Raw genomic sequence first — 17164 nt, 5'->3', positions numbered from 1 at the left:
TACACGGGGCCCCTCCCCCGAACGCCCCAACCTGACCAGTGTCCAGCCCAGCAGCCCACAGTTGTGCCTTTGCGTATCCTAACTCCACTCTCTCCAGCATCAACCACAGCGTTTGTTTCTCGATTTTTAAAAGCACAAGTGAACCACGCCATCGGGAATTCCCACCAGTGGAGACGGAGAATCACGGAGACCCCGGAGAATACTGGGTCAGGCCAGCTAATAATATGCCAACGGCATTTACTGTACATGCGGAGTGAAACGCATTGCCGCTTTTAACGAGGCACTGGAGAATTGCGATTTGGCGTGAAACCAGCCCGGCATGATTTTGGCATCAAAACTGCTTGTCCGCCGAATCGCGTTTCCCGATTCCGGCATTGGCCGACGGAAAATGCCCCCCGAGGCTTTGTTCACTGCAGAACTATTTCTTCCGAGCATAATGACTTCTGCAAGGACAGCTGTAGTCAATACCTCAAAACCGCAGACAGACATTGATCGAAACACAACTGCGACAGGTTCTGGCAATAGATTTTCTTTCGAAAAAGGTTTCTCAACTGCGTTGGATACCCACTAAATATTAATGCAGATAAATATCAAAACCTAAAGCACACAAAATTGTGTTTAGCCAAATTCTGGTATCTACAAAATCCCCGTCTAGTTTAACATGTGATGTGATAGTCTACAGAGATGGGAGCAATTAGACAGAGATTGAGGGCGGGATTCTCCATTGCCAAACGGCAAAATCGTATTCAGCGATTGGGCGGAGAATCCCTGTTTGCGACCGAATCGGAGCCGGTGCCGTTTTTTGAATGCTCCGTCCCCTCCAAATCGGTGTCATCTAAGAGCGCGCCGCATGCCGTTGCGACAGCTTTAAGGCCCTCCCCCGATGCTCCACCCCCAATGGGCAGAGTTCACAACTGCCCGGGTTGCGTGTGGTCTGAGGTTTCGTAAACCCGACATGGCGGCTGCGGACTGTATCCAGCGCCACCACAATCGGGGTGGGGGGGGGGGAGCCATGCTGCTGGCAGGGGGGACTTTGGAGAGGGCTGGGGGGACTCATGAGGGTGGTCCGGGGGTGGCAAGCAGGGGTACACGGGGACACTATTTAGTCTTCGCCATGCACATGCGCAGCCACAGACCCGGCAATTCTCCGGCCATTTATGTCAGGAACATTGGGAGTTTTGCGTGGTGCCGCTGCTAGCCCCCTCACCGGGTGGAGCACGGTGGGGGGACGGCGCTGACGTTTTCATTGTAAAACTAGATACTTCCTCCGGACAGAGTCTCAAAATTGGAGAATCCAGCCCTGAGAGTTTTAGTAAGAGGGGGGTAACAATTATGCTGGGATCAAGTAAAGTGCACTAATTCAAAGTCACTGGGACAGGAGTAGGGTTTTCAGTACTGCCCTGCTCAATTGTGCCTCTTAGTGGATTGACCAGACCCGATACTGAGAGATCGACACAGAGGGAGCCACACAGAGGCAACATCTGACAATAATTCTTTTCTAGAACAGAATTGATTAGATGGGAAGTGGGGACAAGGTGCTTCCAGTCAGTTGTTTAAAATCAGGTGCCCTCTCAATTTAAAAATAGAATGGGGAAGAAACGAAAATACAAAGGATGCAAGAGGTGAGGAAAGGAAGAACAGAAGGAACATGTTCTAACCCCAGCGGAGGTCATGGGATAGGAACCATCAGGTTTCCCATGCCCTCTGGGGAATACAAACTTCCCCCGGTAAAGGGGCGGGGTTTGCCGTTAACGGGAGGAAACCCTCCGGGGAGTGGTGGTGCTTAACTGTAACCTGGAATAAACCTCTTTGTGCTTTTCTAAATTCCTGTTTATCCGTGGCTGCTTATCTCGGATCTAACAGAACATACCAGATAGACGGATGTAGCATCTTTGTCACTATAATTTACACAGAGCACACAAACACGGGCATAAATTTTTAGTTAATGTTGCTTAATTATTTGTTACCCATCCGTGGGTAACAAATGTTTCCACTGAGTTTTCTCCTCTGGAAATTCACACATGGTCCTGGGTTCACAGGTTCCAGGGAACAGCCTGTACATCCTTCCAAGTGACCATTCCTCATGTGACAGCCTGGCGAACATTGGCAGGCTAATTGTTTAAGGCAGATGCCATCAAATGGCTCTGGTGCCCTAACCCAAGGCCCACACACTGGCTGCAAAGAACCAGGTTCCACAACAGTCATAGATCACAGATGCCCAACAATGCAGAAGGAGGCCATTCGGCCCATCAAGTCTGCACCATCCTTCCGAAAGAGCACCCTACCTAGGCCCAATCCCCTACCCTATCCCTGTAACCCCACCTAACCTTTGGTCTCCAAGATTAGTTCATCTGAAACATTACTGTCTCAGAAATCGACTTACTGGGTCAGATTTTCATCATTGACTCTGGAATCGTGAGACGGGCTATTTCCTGACGTCACGTGCCTGAGTTCGGAATGAAGCTGCACACATGTTAGTTTTCCACCAGTGAGTTGGGAGTGAGTTGGAGCCAGGTTGTCAGGCCTGAGGTGGGAATGGAAGCAGGCAGATGCCAAGGTTCACAGGTTAGGAGGCCTGCCTCCACTCACTGGAATACTGACTGAATTCTGTTGATTAATTTTAGACTCCCTTTCCAACAGCACTCACCCATCCCCCATCCATTCTCCATGCCCCATCCATACCTCCTCATATCCCCCAAGCCCCCTCCATACTCACACCTAGGACCACAATGGACAGAACCCATGAGCTGCATAATAACACTGGGGAGTCTTTGAAATGCTCTCAAAATTAAACAAAAAAATCAATTTGAACTCCATTTGAAAAAAGGTCTCCTCTTAGAATCTCATAAAACTGTCAATTAAATGCACAATCAAATATTTCCCTTGAGAAAAATCCCTTATCACACACTCATAAATCCATAAAAATAAACAAGTAGTCGCACAAACACCTCTTGAAAATATTTATTCATCTTACATGCTCATAAATCTGTCAATCAAACAAAGCTCACCATTCACTTGTGCGGGCAACCTCTAATTAGCTGAATCTATTAGTGGGGTTTGGAACTCAGCCAAGAATTCAAAATATGTTTCCAGTATGCAACATAATTAACAAATCTTCTCGAGCTCAGTACGATAGAGTCTTTGCATTTGCCTGAGAAGGTGACCAGCCATCTGTTCATTTTTTCAAAGGCTCAACTGACGGACTTCCAATCAAAGAAGTCTTCCATCTGTTCAATCATTTTCATCGGCTCAACAGATGCCTGGATATTAAATCACTGTAAAAAAAACATATCACCATGTCCAAATTACATATTAAAATCAGATTGTCAAGACTGTTGAATGCAGAAGAGAACTAATGGAAAGTAACCCCAATCCTTGGAACCACTTACACAATGCTGGTCAACTTAATCGGCATTAAGGACAGAATTCTATGATAAGCCACTGAATTAAAAACATACATAATTCTTCATGCACCATTACATTATGATATTTGTAATTGGAACGAGCTTTTAAACTTGCCTGTCAAAAAATTCCTGACTCCACAACAGACTGCTCCAAGGTTTCACAAACTGACTCAAGTGACAAGTTGCACACATGCTTCAGGAACCTACCTGCCGCACTGAAAGTATCAATCTCTGTGAAATTTAAATATAAAGCAGCCATTCGCGAGGCTGAACCCAACCTCACTTCGAGTGAATGTTGGATCGTGAACCGCCTGCACCGAACAAAATGGCGGCCAGCGGGTATTTCGTGGGGAATCTGAATTTAAAGTCACCCCACCTCCATTTTCAGCTGCCTGATTATGCCAATTGTATGGATGGCATAACCTGTTCCACTGAATCAACTTGGAGGCTAAAGGAGAAGAGGGATTTAATTAACCAACAGCTAGTTTATGGATAACATTAATACAAACATAATTGATGATAGATTGGCCTGTTTCCAAAATAAAATGCCTGTTACTATCTGGTCATTTACAAACTGTCAACAAGATTGAATTTTTGCCAATATAAGAGGCACTAAAAAAAGAAACATGTTGGGCGTAATTTTGGGGAAGTCGGCAGGGCGGGCAACTCTGGCGTGAAGGAGTGGCGTGGACCACGCCGGCGTCGGGCCGCCACGAAGGTGTGGAATCTTCTGCACATTCGGGGCTTGGCAGGCGTTGGAGTGGTCTGCGCAGGCTGGCGCGGAAAGGGCTTGGCACCACGTCAACCGGCGCCAAAGGGCCTCTGCCGGCTGGTGCAAGTTGGCGCATGCGCGGAAGCACCAGCGTGTGCTGGCGTCATCCCAGCGCATGCATAGGAAGGGTTCATCTCCACATCGGCCATCGTGGAGTTCCACAGCAGCCGATGCGGAAAATTGAGTGCCCCCACGGCACAGGCCCGCCCACGGATCGGTGGGCCCCAATCGCGGGCCAGGCCACCGTAGGGGCACCTCCCGGGGGCCAGATCCCCCGCGCCCCCCCCCCCCCCCCCGTGGACGCCGGAGACCACCCGTGCAGCCAGGTCCCGCCGGTAAGTACCTGTTGTAATTTACTCCGGCGGGTCTGGCCTAAAACAGGCGGCCACTTATCCCATCGCGGGCCGGAGAATCGCCGGGGGGGGCTGATGCCAGCTGCCGCCGACTGGCACGGCGCGATTCCCACCCCCGCCAAATTATAAGCATGTTAAATGCATGGAAGTGTTATCATTGATTATATAATTATACCAGTGATGCCCAGAATACAGTCAGTGGCCATTAGTAGTCAGATATCATTTGATCCTCCTTAAATGAGCTGCCCAAGCTTCTCTGGGCTTTCACTCATAATCTACATGATTGTGGTAATTCTTAAACAAAAACAGAAAATGACGGAAATATTTAGACGGTCAGGTGGCGGTGAGCGCTGGGCGGTCGGGGCCTGAAGGGGGTTTGCCGATAGTCGCTGGAGACCGCGGCCACGGCGCGGGCCTGACAGACCCCCACCTAGTGGCCCTTCTTGCCGCACCCTTTGCAGATTCTCCTCCTTTTTCACATTTTCTCCCGCATTTACACCCATCAAACAATAAACAATAATCAGCAAGATATGTCAGTCCCCATAATAACAACGATCCCATCCGCCCACCAACCCCCAAACATCAGCCCGCATGTTTACATAAACAAATGACAAAAAGGAATCAGGGATTACCCAGAGTCACCCTTAATCTACACAGCACCGCTGAGAGGCGGAGTATAAGAACCGGTGCCGTCCCAGCAGCCTTCACTTTCTGTATCAAAGCTGCTTGGGAAGAGTTCTAGCAGATTAAAGCGTTCAGTTATGAATCACTTCGTCTTGAGAGTAATTGATTGCGCATCAATTTAATCTGCTACAACTTCAGTTGGAAGGATGGATCTCCGTATCAAACCGGAGTGCCTTCAGCTCAGCCCCCATGCGGACAACTCTGCTGCTATTTTTAAACATTGGCTGGCGTGCTTTAAGGGCTACCTCAACACGGCCGCCGACACCCCCACGGAAGGACAAAGATGCATCTCCTACGCTCACGGGTCAGCCCTGGGATCTACCCTCTTATCGAGGAGGCGGAGAATTATGCTGCCGCGATCGAGCTGCTAGAAGTACATTATATCCGCCCTGTGAACCAGGTCTCCGCTCATCACCTGCTGGCGACTAGGCGGCAAAGCCCCGAGGAAACGTTGGAAGACTTCTACCGGGCGCTGCTGGTGCTGGGCCGAAACTGTGGCTGCCCGCCAGTTTCGGAGGCGAGCACACGGAAAATTTGATCAGGGACGCTTTCGTGGCAGGTATGACTTCCCTCGATATCCGACGAAGGCTCCTAGAACGGGACACGCTGGGACTTACAGAGGCACGCGCCCTGGCAGGGTCCATGGACGTTGCCTATAAAAACGCGCTGTCCTTTGCACCCGATCGCGCGGCGGCCCCCTGGGCTGCGTGGCACCCTGCAGTGGCAGCTCCTCAGACCTTCCCCCTGACCCCGCAAGCCTGCGCGGCAAGGCGGCCCGCTAACGCTGCCGGACCCTGCTGTTTCTTCTGCGGGCTGGCGAATCATCCCCGCCCGGGCTGCCCGGCCCGCGCCACCACCTGCAAAGGGTGCGGCAAGAAGGGTAACTATGTGGGGTCTGCCAGGCCCACGCCGTGGCCGTGGTCTCCAGCGACTATCGGCAAACCCCCTTCAGGCCCCGACTGCCCAGCGCTCACCGCCACCCCCCTATCCTAAGGCCACGTGCGACCCGTGGGCGTGCCCATTTTGCCCCCCGGACACCACGCTGGATGGGTGGGCGCCGCCATTTTGTCCCTCGTCGCCACCATCTTCTTCATTGCCAGACACCATGTGTGACCCATGGGTGACGCCATCTTGGATGGGGCCCCAGGCCCCCAGCACAGGTGACTACACGCTGCCCGACCAGAACCCTCAATTACTTCAGCTGGCCTCGGTGACTCTGGACCAGAGTCGGCCCCGGACGCTTGCAACAGCTACAACGACGATCTCCATCAACGGCCACGAGACGTCTTGCTTGATTGACTCTGGGAGCACGGAAAACTTTGTTCACCCCGACACGGTAAGGCGCTGTTCTCTTGTCACCCATCCCGTAAATCAAAGGATCTCCCTGGCCTCCGGGTCACACTCAGTGGAGATACAGGGGTTCTGCCTAGCGAACCTCACTGTCCAAAGCAGGGAATTCAACAATTTCCGCCTGTACGTCCTGCCGCACCTCTGTGCAGCCACCCTCCTTGGGCTGGATTTCCAGTGCCATCTGCAAAGCCTGACCTTTAAATTCGGCGGCCCTATACCACCCCTTACTGTCTGCGGCCTCGCGACCCTTAAGGTCGACCCACCTTCCCTGTTTGCGAACCTCACCCGGATTGCAAACCCGTCGCCACCAGGAGCAGACGGTACAGTGCCCAGGACCGGACATTTATCAGGTCAGAGGTCCAAAGGCTGCTGAGGGAAGGGGTCATCGAAGCGAGCAACAGTCCCTGGAGAGCTCAGGTAGTGGTGGGAAAGACCGGGGAGAAACATAGGATGGTCATTAACTACAGTCAGACCATCAACAGGTTTACGCAGCTGGATGCGTACCCTCTCCCCCATATCGCCGACCTGGTGAACAGGATCGCGCAATACAAGGTTTTCTCCACGGTGGGTCTCAAGTCTGCCTACCACCAGCTACTCCTCCGTAATGGTGACCGCAAGTCCACTGCCTTCGAAGCAGATGTCTCTATCACTTTTTAAGAGTTCCCTTCGGTGTCAACCTTGACCTCTTGACCGGACCTCTTAACCCTCTCACGTTCCACGTGACTATCCTTACTGGTGGTCTCTCACCCCCCCCCCACCTTTCTTATCCACCATCACCATACCACCGGGCCCTGCCCCATAAGCCTGACCCGCCCCTGTCCATTGTTAAAATCGAACCCCTTCCACCCCCTCCCAAGAACCCCCCTACAAAAACATCCCCCAACATCCATCCCTCCACCTTGCTCGCCTCGTAGGCCCATTGAAACCTGCTATCCAGGCTCCAACGTCCGCAGCCCTCCTCTCACCTCACCCCCGTTCACTAACTGACTTTAGTTAGCTAGCGCGGGTGGCTCCCCCCGCCAAGACCTCTCGCCCCCTTCCACCCAGTCCCAGAGAAAGAAACTCCAAAACAAACCCAACAATCCAACCCCTACAATTCACTAACATAACATTTAACCGTCGCAACACAGAACGCCATTAACTTGAACTCTGTAACAATGCAAAGAGAAGTAAATTTCAATACAAATCAGTAAAAAGAAAGTTGTAACATTTGTACATTTTCCAGCCGCTCAAACACAGTCCACAGTCTCTCTTCCAGTTCCGCTCTTCACGTCTGTCCCAAGCCTTCTGCCCTCACGAACGCTTCAGCCGCCTCCGCTGTCTCAAAATAAAAGTCTTTGGCGTTATATGTTACTCTCAACGTCGCCGGGTACACCACACCAAATCGCACCCCCTGCTTGTACAAAACCGCCTTCACTCGCCCAAACGCCGCTCGTCTTTTTGCCAACTCCACCGTCAAGTCCTGGTAGATCCGAACCACAGTACCATCCCACAGCACCTCACGCTCCTGCTTCGCCCAGCTTAATACTTTCTCCTTCATGCAAAACTCATGGAAGCAGATAATTACTGCCCTTGGCGGCTCGTTCACTTTAGGCTTCGGCCTTAATGACCGATGAGCTCGGTCTAGCTCGTACAGGATGGGGCTCTCACCCTCCCCCATCAGCTCCGCCAATTTCTTAGTGAAGTATTGCGTTGGCCTTGGGCCCTCTGTCCCTTCGGGCAAGCCCACAATTCTCAAATTGTGCCGCCTTGAGCGGTTTTCCAAGTCTTCCAGCTTTGCTCGGAGCCCTCTGTTAACCTCCACCACCCTCTGCACCTCGTCCCCCATCGAGGTGACCTGGTCGCTATGTCATGTCACGGCTTCCTCCACCTCCTTCATTTTCTCGCCCTGCTCTCTCACCTCGGCCGATGCCTTTGCCACCTCCACTCTCATCGGGCCGATTGCCTCCTCCACCAATGACCTCAACACGACCAATGTCTCTTTCCTCAAGGCCTCCATGTGCCTCACAAACTGTTTTTCAAGCTCCAGCGCCATCACCTCGGTCATCTTCTCCACCGTAAGTAGTGCGGCGCTGCCTTGCCGTTCCGCTTCCGCCATCCTGTCAACACTTTTGCTCGTCTTCTACTTCGGCGGCGAACCCGCATTTCCTCCTTGCTTCGATGCTGCTCTTCGCATCCTTTAGCGGCTTATTGTTTTTTATCTTCTTTCTTTTCTCCTCTCTCCCCCTTCATCCTCCTGTCCTTCATCAATCTGACATTCTTTTTTTGAAAAAAAAAGGGGAAAGAGAAAAAAAAACTTTCACAAATCTTCCTTAAACATTCTTTCTTTGTCCTCTGCATTCACCCAGAGCTCTCCTGGGGCCAGGCTTCAACCTTCTTTCTTCTTCCTAGGTGGGAGCCATCCGTCGTGGAGCACCCTGCCTACATAGTGCCCGGGCCTCGGGCCTGCCGCCTCAGCCTCCTCATAGCTCCGCCCCCGCTGCTCTAACCTGCCGCGCCGGGCCCAGTGCCTCAGCCCCCGACGCCCGACGCCCGCGCGGGGTTCTTCGCCGTTTTTTAAACCGGCCCCGCTGGCTGCTCGTGACGGCCCCAAAGGCCGACGATAGTCGGGGAGTGCGTGAGGACTCGGGGATTTCCCCGAAATCGCCGTGAATCGCGGCCACCGGCAGGAGCTCTTGTTGTTGTGGCTGCCCTGCTCGCCACCGGAAGCACGGTCAGGTCAATGTTGACCTGAACTCAAGTTCTCTCTCCACAGATGCTGCCGAGCCTGCTGGGTATTTCCAGTAGTTTCTATTTCTATATCAAACATAGAACCGTATAAGGGCAGCACAGTGGCGCAGTGGTAGCACTGCAGTCTCACGGCACCGAGGTCCCAGGTTCGATTCTGGGTCACTGTCCGTGTGAAGTTTGCACATTCTCCCCGTGTTTGTTTGGGTTTCGCTCCCACAGCCCAAAGATGTGCAAAGTAGGTGGATTGAACACGCTAAATTGCCCCTTAATTGGAAAAAATGAATTGGGTATCTAAATTTATTTTTAAAAACATAGAACCGTATAAGAATTACAGCACAGAAGGAGGCCATTCGGTCCATGCCGGCCCGAGGACTCCCAAGTACCCTTTCTAATCCCACCTTCCTTTTTAAAAAAATCTTTTTATTGGCACTTTCAAAATCATGTACATTGCTGTTCGTTTTCATTTATTAGATAGTGCAAAAAGGCTTTTTCTTATGTTTCTCTATTTACAAATTTTTTGCCGTCTAATTCGGCAAGTCCCCCCCCTCCCCCCAGCCCCCCTTTCATTGACCCCCCCTCTCCCCTGCCCACCCCCCTGATGCCCTTCCTGGTCTTCTGCACCTGATCCATAGCCCAGTAGTTGACAGCACTTAAGGTGCGCATTCAGGTACTTTTTAAAAGAGTTTAGGGCCTCTGCCTTCACCATCAACTCAGGCAGTGAATTCCAGACTCCCACTACCCTCTGCATAAAAAAACTTCTTCCTCATGTCCCCTCTACACCTTCTGCCACTTATCTTGAATCTATGTCCCCCTGGTTCTAGAATTCTCCACCAAGGAAAACAATTTTATCCTGTCCACTCTATCTCTTCCCCTCATAATTTTGTACACCTCAATTAAGTCACCCCTGAGCCTTCTTTGTTCCAAGGAAAATAACCCCAACCTATCAAATCTCTCCTCGTAGCTACACTTTTCTACCCCTGGCAACATTCTTGTAAACCTCCTCAGCACTCTCTCCAGAGCAATATGTCCTTCCTGTAATGTGGTGACCAGAATGACACACAATATTCCAGTTTTGACATCACCAGTGTTTTGTACAATTCCAACATTAAATCCTTACTTTTATATTCTATACATCTGCCAATGAAGGAGAGCATTTCATATGCTTTCTTTACAACCTTGTCTACTTGACTGCTGCCTTTAGGGACCTGTGTACCTGTATGCCAAGATCTTTCACTTCATCGACCCCTCTTAGTACATTCCCATTTCTTGTGTACTCCCTATAACTGTTTGACCTCCCCAAATGCATGACCTCACACTTCTCTGTGCTAAATTCCATCTGCCACTTTATCACCCACTCCACCAGCCCATCTATATAATTTTGGAGGTTATTTATTAATCTAAAAAAATCCAATTAAGGGGCAATTTAGCGTAGCCAATCCACCTACCATGCACATCCTTGGATTGTGGGGCTGAGATCCACGCAGGCACGAGGAGAATGTGCAACCTCCACACGGACAGTGAACCGGGTCCTCGGTGCCCTGAGGCAGCCGTGTCACCATGCTGCCCCTTAGGAGATTATAACTATCCTCTACAATATCCACCACTTAGCCAATCCTTGTGTCATCTGCAAAAAACCGTTCATGTCCAAATCGGTAATATATACCATAAACAGTAAGGGTCCCTACACCAAGCCCTGTACACCAGTTGAAACAACTTTTCATTTGCAAGGACAACCATCAACCATTACTTTTTGTTTCCTGTTACAAAGCCAATTTATTATCCTGTATCCCCACTCCAGGAGTATCCCATGGGCGTTTACTATTTTCACCAATTTGTCATGTGGGGCCTTGTGGGACGTGGTGGTAGAACATAGAACATAACAGCGCAGTACAGGCCATTCAGCCCTCGATGTTGCGCCGACCTGTGAAACCAATCTAAAGCACATCTACACTATTCAATTATCATCCATATGTTTATCCAAAGACCATTTGAATGCCCTTAATGTTGGCGAGTCCACTACTGTTGCAGGCAGGGCATTCCACACCCTTACTACTCCCTGAGTAAAGAACCTACCTCTGACATCTGTCCTATATCTATCACCCCTCAATTTAAAGCTATGTTCCCTTGTGCTAGCCATCACCATCCGAGGAAAAAGGCTCTCACTGTCCACCCTATCTAATCCTCTGATCATCTTGTATGCCTCAATTAAGTCACCTCTTAACCTTCTTCTCTCTAACGAAAACAACCTCAAGTCCCTCAGCCTTTCCTCATAAGATCTTCCCTCCATACCAGGCAACATCCTGGTAAATCTCCTCTGCACCCTTTCCAATGCTTCCACATCCTTCCTATAATGCGGCGACCAGAACTGCACGCAATACTCCAAATGCGGCGCCACCAGAGTTTTGTACAGCTGCAACATGACCTCATGGCTCCAAAACTCAATCCCTCTACCAATAAAATATAACACACCGTACGCCTTAACAACTCTATCAACCTGGGTGGCAACTTTTAGGGATTTATGTACATGGACACCGAGATCTCTCTGCTCATCCACACTGCCAAGAATCTTACCAATAGCCCAGTACTCTGTATTCCTGTTACTCCTTCCTAAATGAATCACCTCATATTTTTCTGCATTAAACTCCATTTGCCACCCCTCAGCCCAGCTCTGCAGCTTATCTATGTCCCTCTGTAACCTGCAACATCCTTCCGCACTGTCCACAACTCCACCGACTTTACTGTCTGTGGTATTATCAGGTATTGCAGTACCCGAGAGGCAGAAGACCATTGGTTAAACCTAGGAGTTTACCATTGGCTATTTGGTATGTAGCTCCGCCCTGACAGGCGTGGTATAAGAACCAGTGTCGTCCCAGCAGCTGTCATTCTGTACCAAAGCTGCTGGGGAACAGTTCTAGTCTATTAAACCCTTCAGTTATGTTACTACCTCATCTTTAATTGTAATTGAACGTGCATCAGTGTCATCCGCAAATTTACTCACCCACCCTTTTACGCCCTCCTCCAGGTCATTTATATAAATGACAAATAGCAGTGGCCCCAACACAGATCCTTGTGGTACACCACTAGTAACTGAACTCCAGGCTGAACATTTTCCATCAACCACCACCCTCTGTCCTTTTACAGCTAGCCAATTTCTGATCCAAACCGCTAAATCATCCTCAATCCCATGCCTCCATATTTTCTGCAATAGCCTACCATGGGGAACCTTGTCAAACGCTTTACTGAAATCCATATACATCACATCAACTGCTTTACCCTCGTCCACCTGTTTGGTCACCTTCTCAAAAAACTCAATAAGGTTTGTGAGGCACGACCTACCCTTCACAAAACCGTGTTGACTATCCCTAATCAAATTATTCCTTTCTAGATGATTATAAATCCTATCTCTTATAATCCTTTCCAAGACTTTGCTCACAACAGAAGAAAGGCTCACTGGTCTATAGTTACTGGGGTTGTCTCTACTCCCCTTCTTGAACAAGGGGACAACATTTGCTATCCTCCAGCCTTCTGGCACTATTCCTTAGACAATGACGACATAAAGATCAAAGCCAAAGGCTCTGCAATCTCCTCCCTAACTTCCCAGAGAATCCTAGGATAAATCCCATCCGGCCCAGGGGATTTATCTATTTTCACACTTTCCAGAATTGCTAACACCTCCTCCTTATGAATCTCAATCCCGTCTAGTCTTGTAGCCTGTATCTCAGTATTCTCCTCGACAACATTGTCTTTTTTCTGTGTGAATACTGACGAAAAATATTCATTTAGCACCTCTCATATCTCCTCGGACTCCACGCACAACTTCCCGCTACTGTCCTTGACTGGCCCTACTCATACCCGAGTCATTCTTTTATTCCTGACATACCTATAGAAATCTTTAGAGTTTTCCTTGATCCTACCTGCCAAAGACTTCTCATGTCCCCTCCTGGCTCTTGTTAGCTCTCTCTTTAGGTCCTTTCTGGCTAACTTGTAAATCCTAACTGAACCTTCACGTCTTATCTTTACATAAGCCTCCTTCTTCCTCTTGACAAGTGATTCAACTACTTTAGTAAACCACGGTTCCCTCGCTCGGCCACTTCCTCCCTGCCTGACAGGGACATACTTATCAAGGACACGCAGTAGCTGTTCCTTGAACAAGCTCCACATTTCAATTGTGCCCAGCCCTGCAGTTTCCTTCCCCATCCGATGCATCCTAAGTCTTGGCTAATCGCATCATAATTGCCTTTCCCCCAGCTATAGCTCTTGCCCTGCGGTATATACCTATCCCTTTCCATTGCTAAAGTAAACGTAACCGATTTGTGGTCACCATCACCAAAGTGCTCACCTACCTCCAAATCTAACATCTGGCCTGGTTCATTACCCAGTACCAAATCCAATGTGGCCTCGCCTCTTGTTGGCCTATCGACATACTGTGTCAGGAAGCCCTCATACACACTTTGGACAAAAACTGACCCATCTAAAGTACTCGAACTATAGCGTTTCCAGTCAATATTTGGAAAGTTAAAGTCCCCCATAACAACTACCCTGTAACTTTCGCTCCGATCCAGAATCATCTTTGCAATCCTTTCCTCTACATCTCTGGAACTTTTGGAAGGCCTATAGAAAACTCCCAACAGGGTGACCTCTCCTTTCCTGTTTCTAACCTCAGCCCAGACTACCTCAGTACACGAGTCCTCATCAAACATCCTTTCTGCCACCGTAATACTGTCCTTGACTAACAATGTCACACCTCCCCCTCTTTTATCACCTTCCCTGAGCTTACTGAAACATCTAAACCGCGGAACCTGCAACAACCATTCCTTCCCTGCTCTATCCATGTCTCCGAAATGGCCACAACATCGAAGTCCCAGGTGCCAACCCATGCTGCAAGTTCACCCACCTTATTCCGGATGCTCCTGGCGTTGAAGTAGACACACTTCAAACCACCTTCCTGCCTGCCGGTATACTCCCGTGACCTTGAAACCTTACTCATGACCTCACTACTCTCAACCTCCTGTATACTGGAGCCACAATTTAACCTCCTGTACACTGGAGGTTGAATTGGTGCAGAGGTGTTGTCACTAGACTAGTAATCCAGACACCAGGGTAATGCTTTGAGTCCCAAGTTCAAATCCCATGGCAGATGGTGAAATTTGATCTCAATTAAAATCTGGAATTAAAAGTATAACGATGACCACAAGACTATTGCCAATTGTCATAAAAACCCATCTGGTTCACTAATGTCCTTCAGGGAAGGAAATCTGTCGTCCTAACCCAGTCTGGCCTATGTGTGACTCCAGCCCCACACCGTGATGCCCTCCCCTCTGAAATGGCCTAGCAAGCCACTTAGTTCAAGAGCAATTAGGGATGGGCAATAAATGCTGGCCCAGCCAGGAACACCCACATCCCAAGAACGAATTGAAAAAATCGCCTTGCTAAAATCCATGTATACAACATTCACTGCACTACCTTCAAAAAACCTTTCTTATCACTGCCTCAAATAATTCAATCAAATTTGTGAGGCAAAACTTTCCTTTAACAAATCCATGCCGACTATCCATGATTAGTCCATTCCTTCCTCTGTGACAATTAATCTTATCTCTCAGGATTAATTCTACTAATTTGTTTGCCGTAAGACTAATTGGCTTATAATTGTTTGGCATTTCCTTCAAACTCTTTTTAAACAATGGAACCACGTTTGCATTTCCCTGCTCCTCCGGTACTTCCCCTATATCTAGTGAGAATTGAAAAATCATCCTCAGCGCATCTGCTATCTACTTCCTGACCTCATTCAGAAACCTCAGAAAAAATCCAGCTGGGCCTGGTGACTTATCAACTTTCAAGGATTTCAAACCTTCGAGTACTTTTTCTCTCTTTATGATTATGCCATCCAATATCTCACAGTGTTCCTCCTGGACTACTATATCTGCATCATCCCTTTCCTTTGTAAACACGGAGACAAAATATTCATTTAAAACCCTTCCCACAACCTCTGCATCTACACACACGTTCGCTTTTCATCTCTGACTGGTCTCACTTTTTTCTTAACTAACCTTTTACCATTAATATATTGGTAAAACATCTTGGATTTTCTTTAACTTTACTTGTTAAACTATGGCCTCTCTTTGATTTCCTTATTTCCTTTTTTACTTTGTCCCTGCACTTATTATATTCATCTAGGCTATCTGCAGTGTTTTGCTGTTTGATTTTCCCATGTATTCCTCTAGACAACCAGGAGGGTTTAGATCTTATCCTTGGCACTAGGGACATACCATCCTTGATTCACGTTTGCGGTACAGAAGCATCTGACTTTGCCCCAAACTATTGAATCCCCTATCACTATAGTCCCACCACATGTTTTTCTCCCACCCATCTGAGCAGCAGAACTACCCACGGTACCATGATTTTGGCTTCTGTTACTATTCCCTGAGAGGCCATCCACCCCAACAGTATCCAAAGCGGTATATCTACTTGAGAGGTGCATGGCCACAGGGGACTCCTGCACTTCCTGAGTCTTCTACTGTTCCTGATGATCATGAATTTCTTCCTGTACAATCCTCACCTGTGATGTGGCCACCTCGCTAAATGTGCTATCCACGACTTCCTTAGCATCACGGATGCTCCACCCGCAGCTACAGCTCCAAAATCTGGTTAACTAGGAGCTATATTTGGACACACCTTCTGCATACATGGTCATCAGGACTGCTGGAAGCGCCTCTCATTTTCTACATTTCCCACATTGTGCAGGAGGAGCAAATCACAGGTCTGATGTCCTGCCATGATGCCCCTCTCAATTAAGTTAGTTACGCTCAGGGAAAAATAGGTTAGCTAGGGGCCTTATTTATGTTAGCTAGAAACATTTTCTTACCAAACACTTCTGTTCTAATTGTACAGTACTATTATGTACTCCTTTTTATTTTTTTCATCTGTACCATAGTATTAAGCAATGAGTTAGTTTAAAGATTGAAAATACTCACCAGGACTTACTCACCTATAAGCTGCTCTGGTTGGCCCCTCATCACTTTCTGAAGCAGCGTTAGTATTTATCCTCATGCTATTTTAAAATCTCGGCTCCTATCTCGCTCGTTCAGACTCCTCATGCACTTTCAAACCCCTGGCTCCTCCCCGCACTCTTTCAAACTCCAGGTTCCTCACGCACTTGCAAACCCCTGGCTCCTCACCATCTTTCAAACTCTCGGTTCTTCGCCTTGTTTCAAACCCCCAGCTCCCCCCGCGTTCTTTCAGTCCCCCGGCCCCTCACACTCTTTCAAACCCCCGGCTCTTCGCATTCTTTCAAACTCCCAGCTCCTCTTGCTCTCTTTTATACTCTTGGCTCCTCCCGCGCTCTTTCAAACCCCCGGTTCCTTGTGCTCTCTTTTAAACTTTCGGCTCCTGTCACTCTTTCAAACCCCCGGTTCCTCGTCTTCTTTCAAACTCCCAGCTCCTCTTGCTCTCTTTTACACTCTCAGCTCCTCCCGCGCTCTTTCAAATTCCCAGCTCCTCGTGCTCTCTTTTAAACTTTTGGCTTCTGTCACTCTTTTAACCTCCCAGCTCCTCTTGCTCCCTTTGAAACTTTCGGCTCCTCTCACTCTTTCAAACACCAGGCTCCGAAGGTTCTTTTTAATGCCCAGCTCCCCTCGCGCGCTTTCAAACCCCTGGCTCATCTCGCGCTCTTTTAAACTCCCGGCTCCTCTCGCCCTTTTAAACTCCCGGCTCCTCTCGCCCTTTTAAACTCCCGGCTCCTTGCACTATTTTAAACTCCCAGCTCCTCGTGCTCTCTTTTAAAATCCTGGCTTCTCACGCTCTTTGAAATTCCCAGCTCCTCCCGCTCTCTTTCAAACTCCTGGCTCCTCGCGTTATAAGAACATAAGAACTAG

The sequence above is a fragment of the Scyliorhinus torazame genome, chromosome 18, assembly GCF_047496885.1.
Source record: "Scyliorhinus torazame isolate Kashiwa2021f chromosome 18, sScyTor2.1, whole genome shotgun sequence".
NCBI classification, from domain to species: domain Eukaryota; kingdom Metazoa; phylum Chordata; class Chondrichthyes; order Carcharhiniformes; family Scyliorhinidae; genus Scyliorhinus; species Scyliorhinus torazame.
This window is presented reverse-complemented; position numbering follows the sequence as displayed.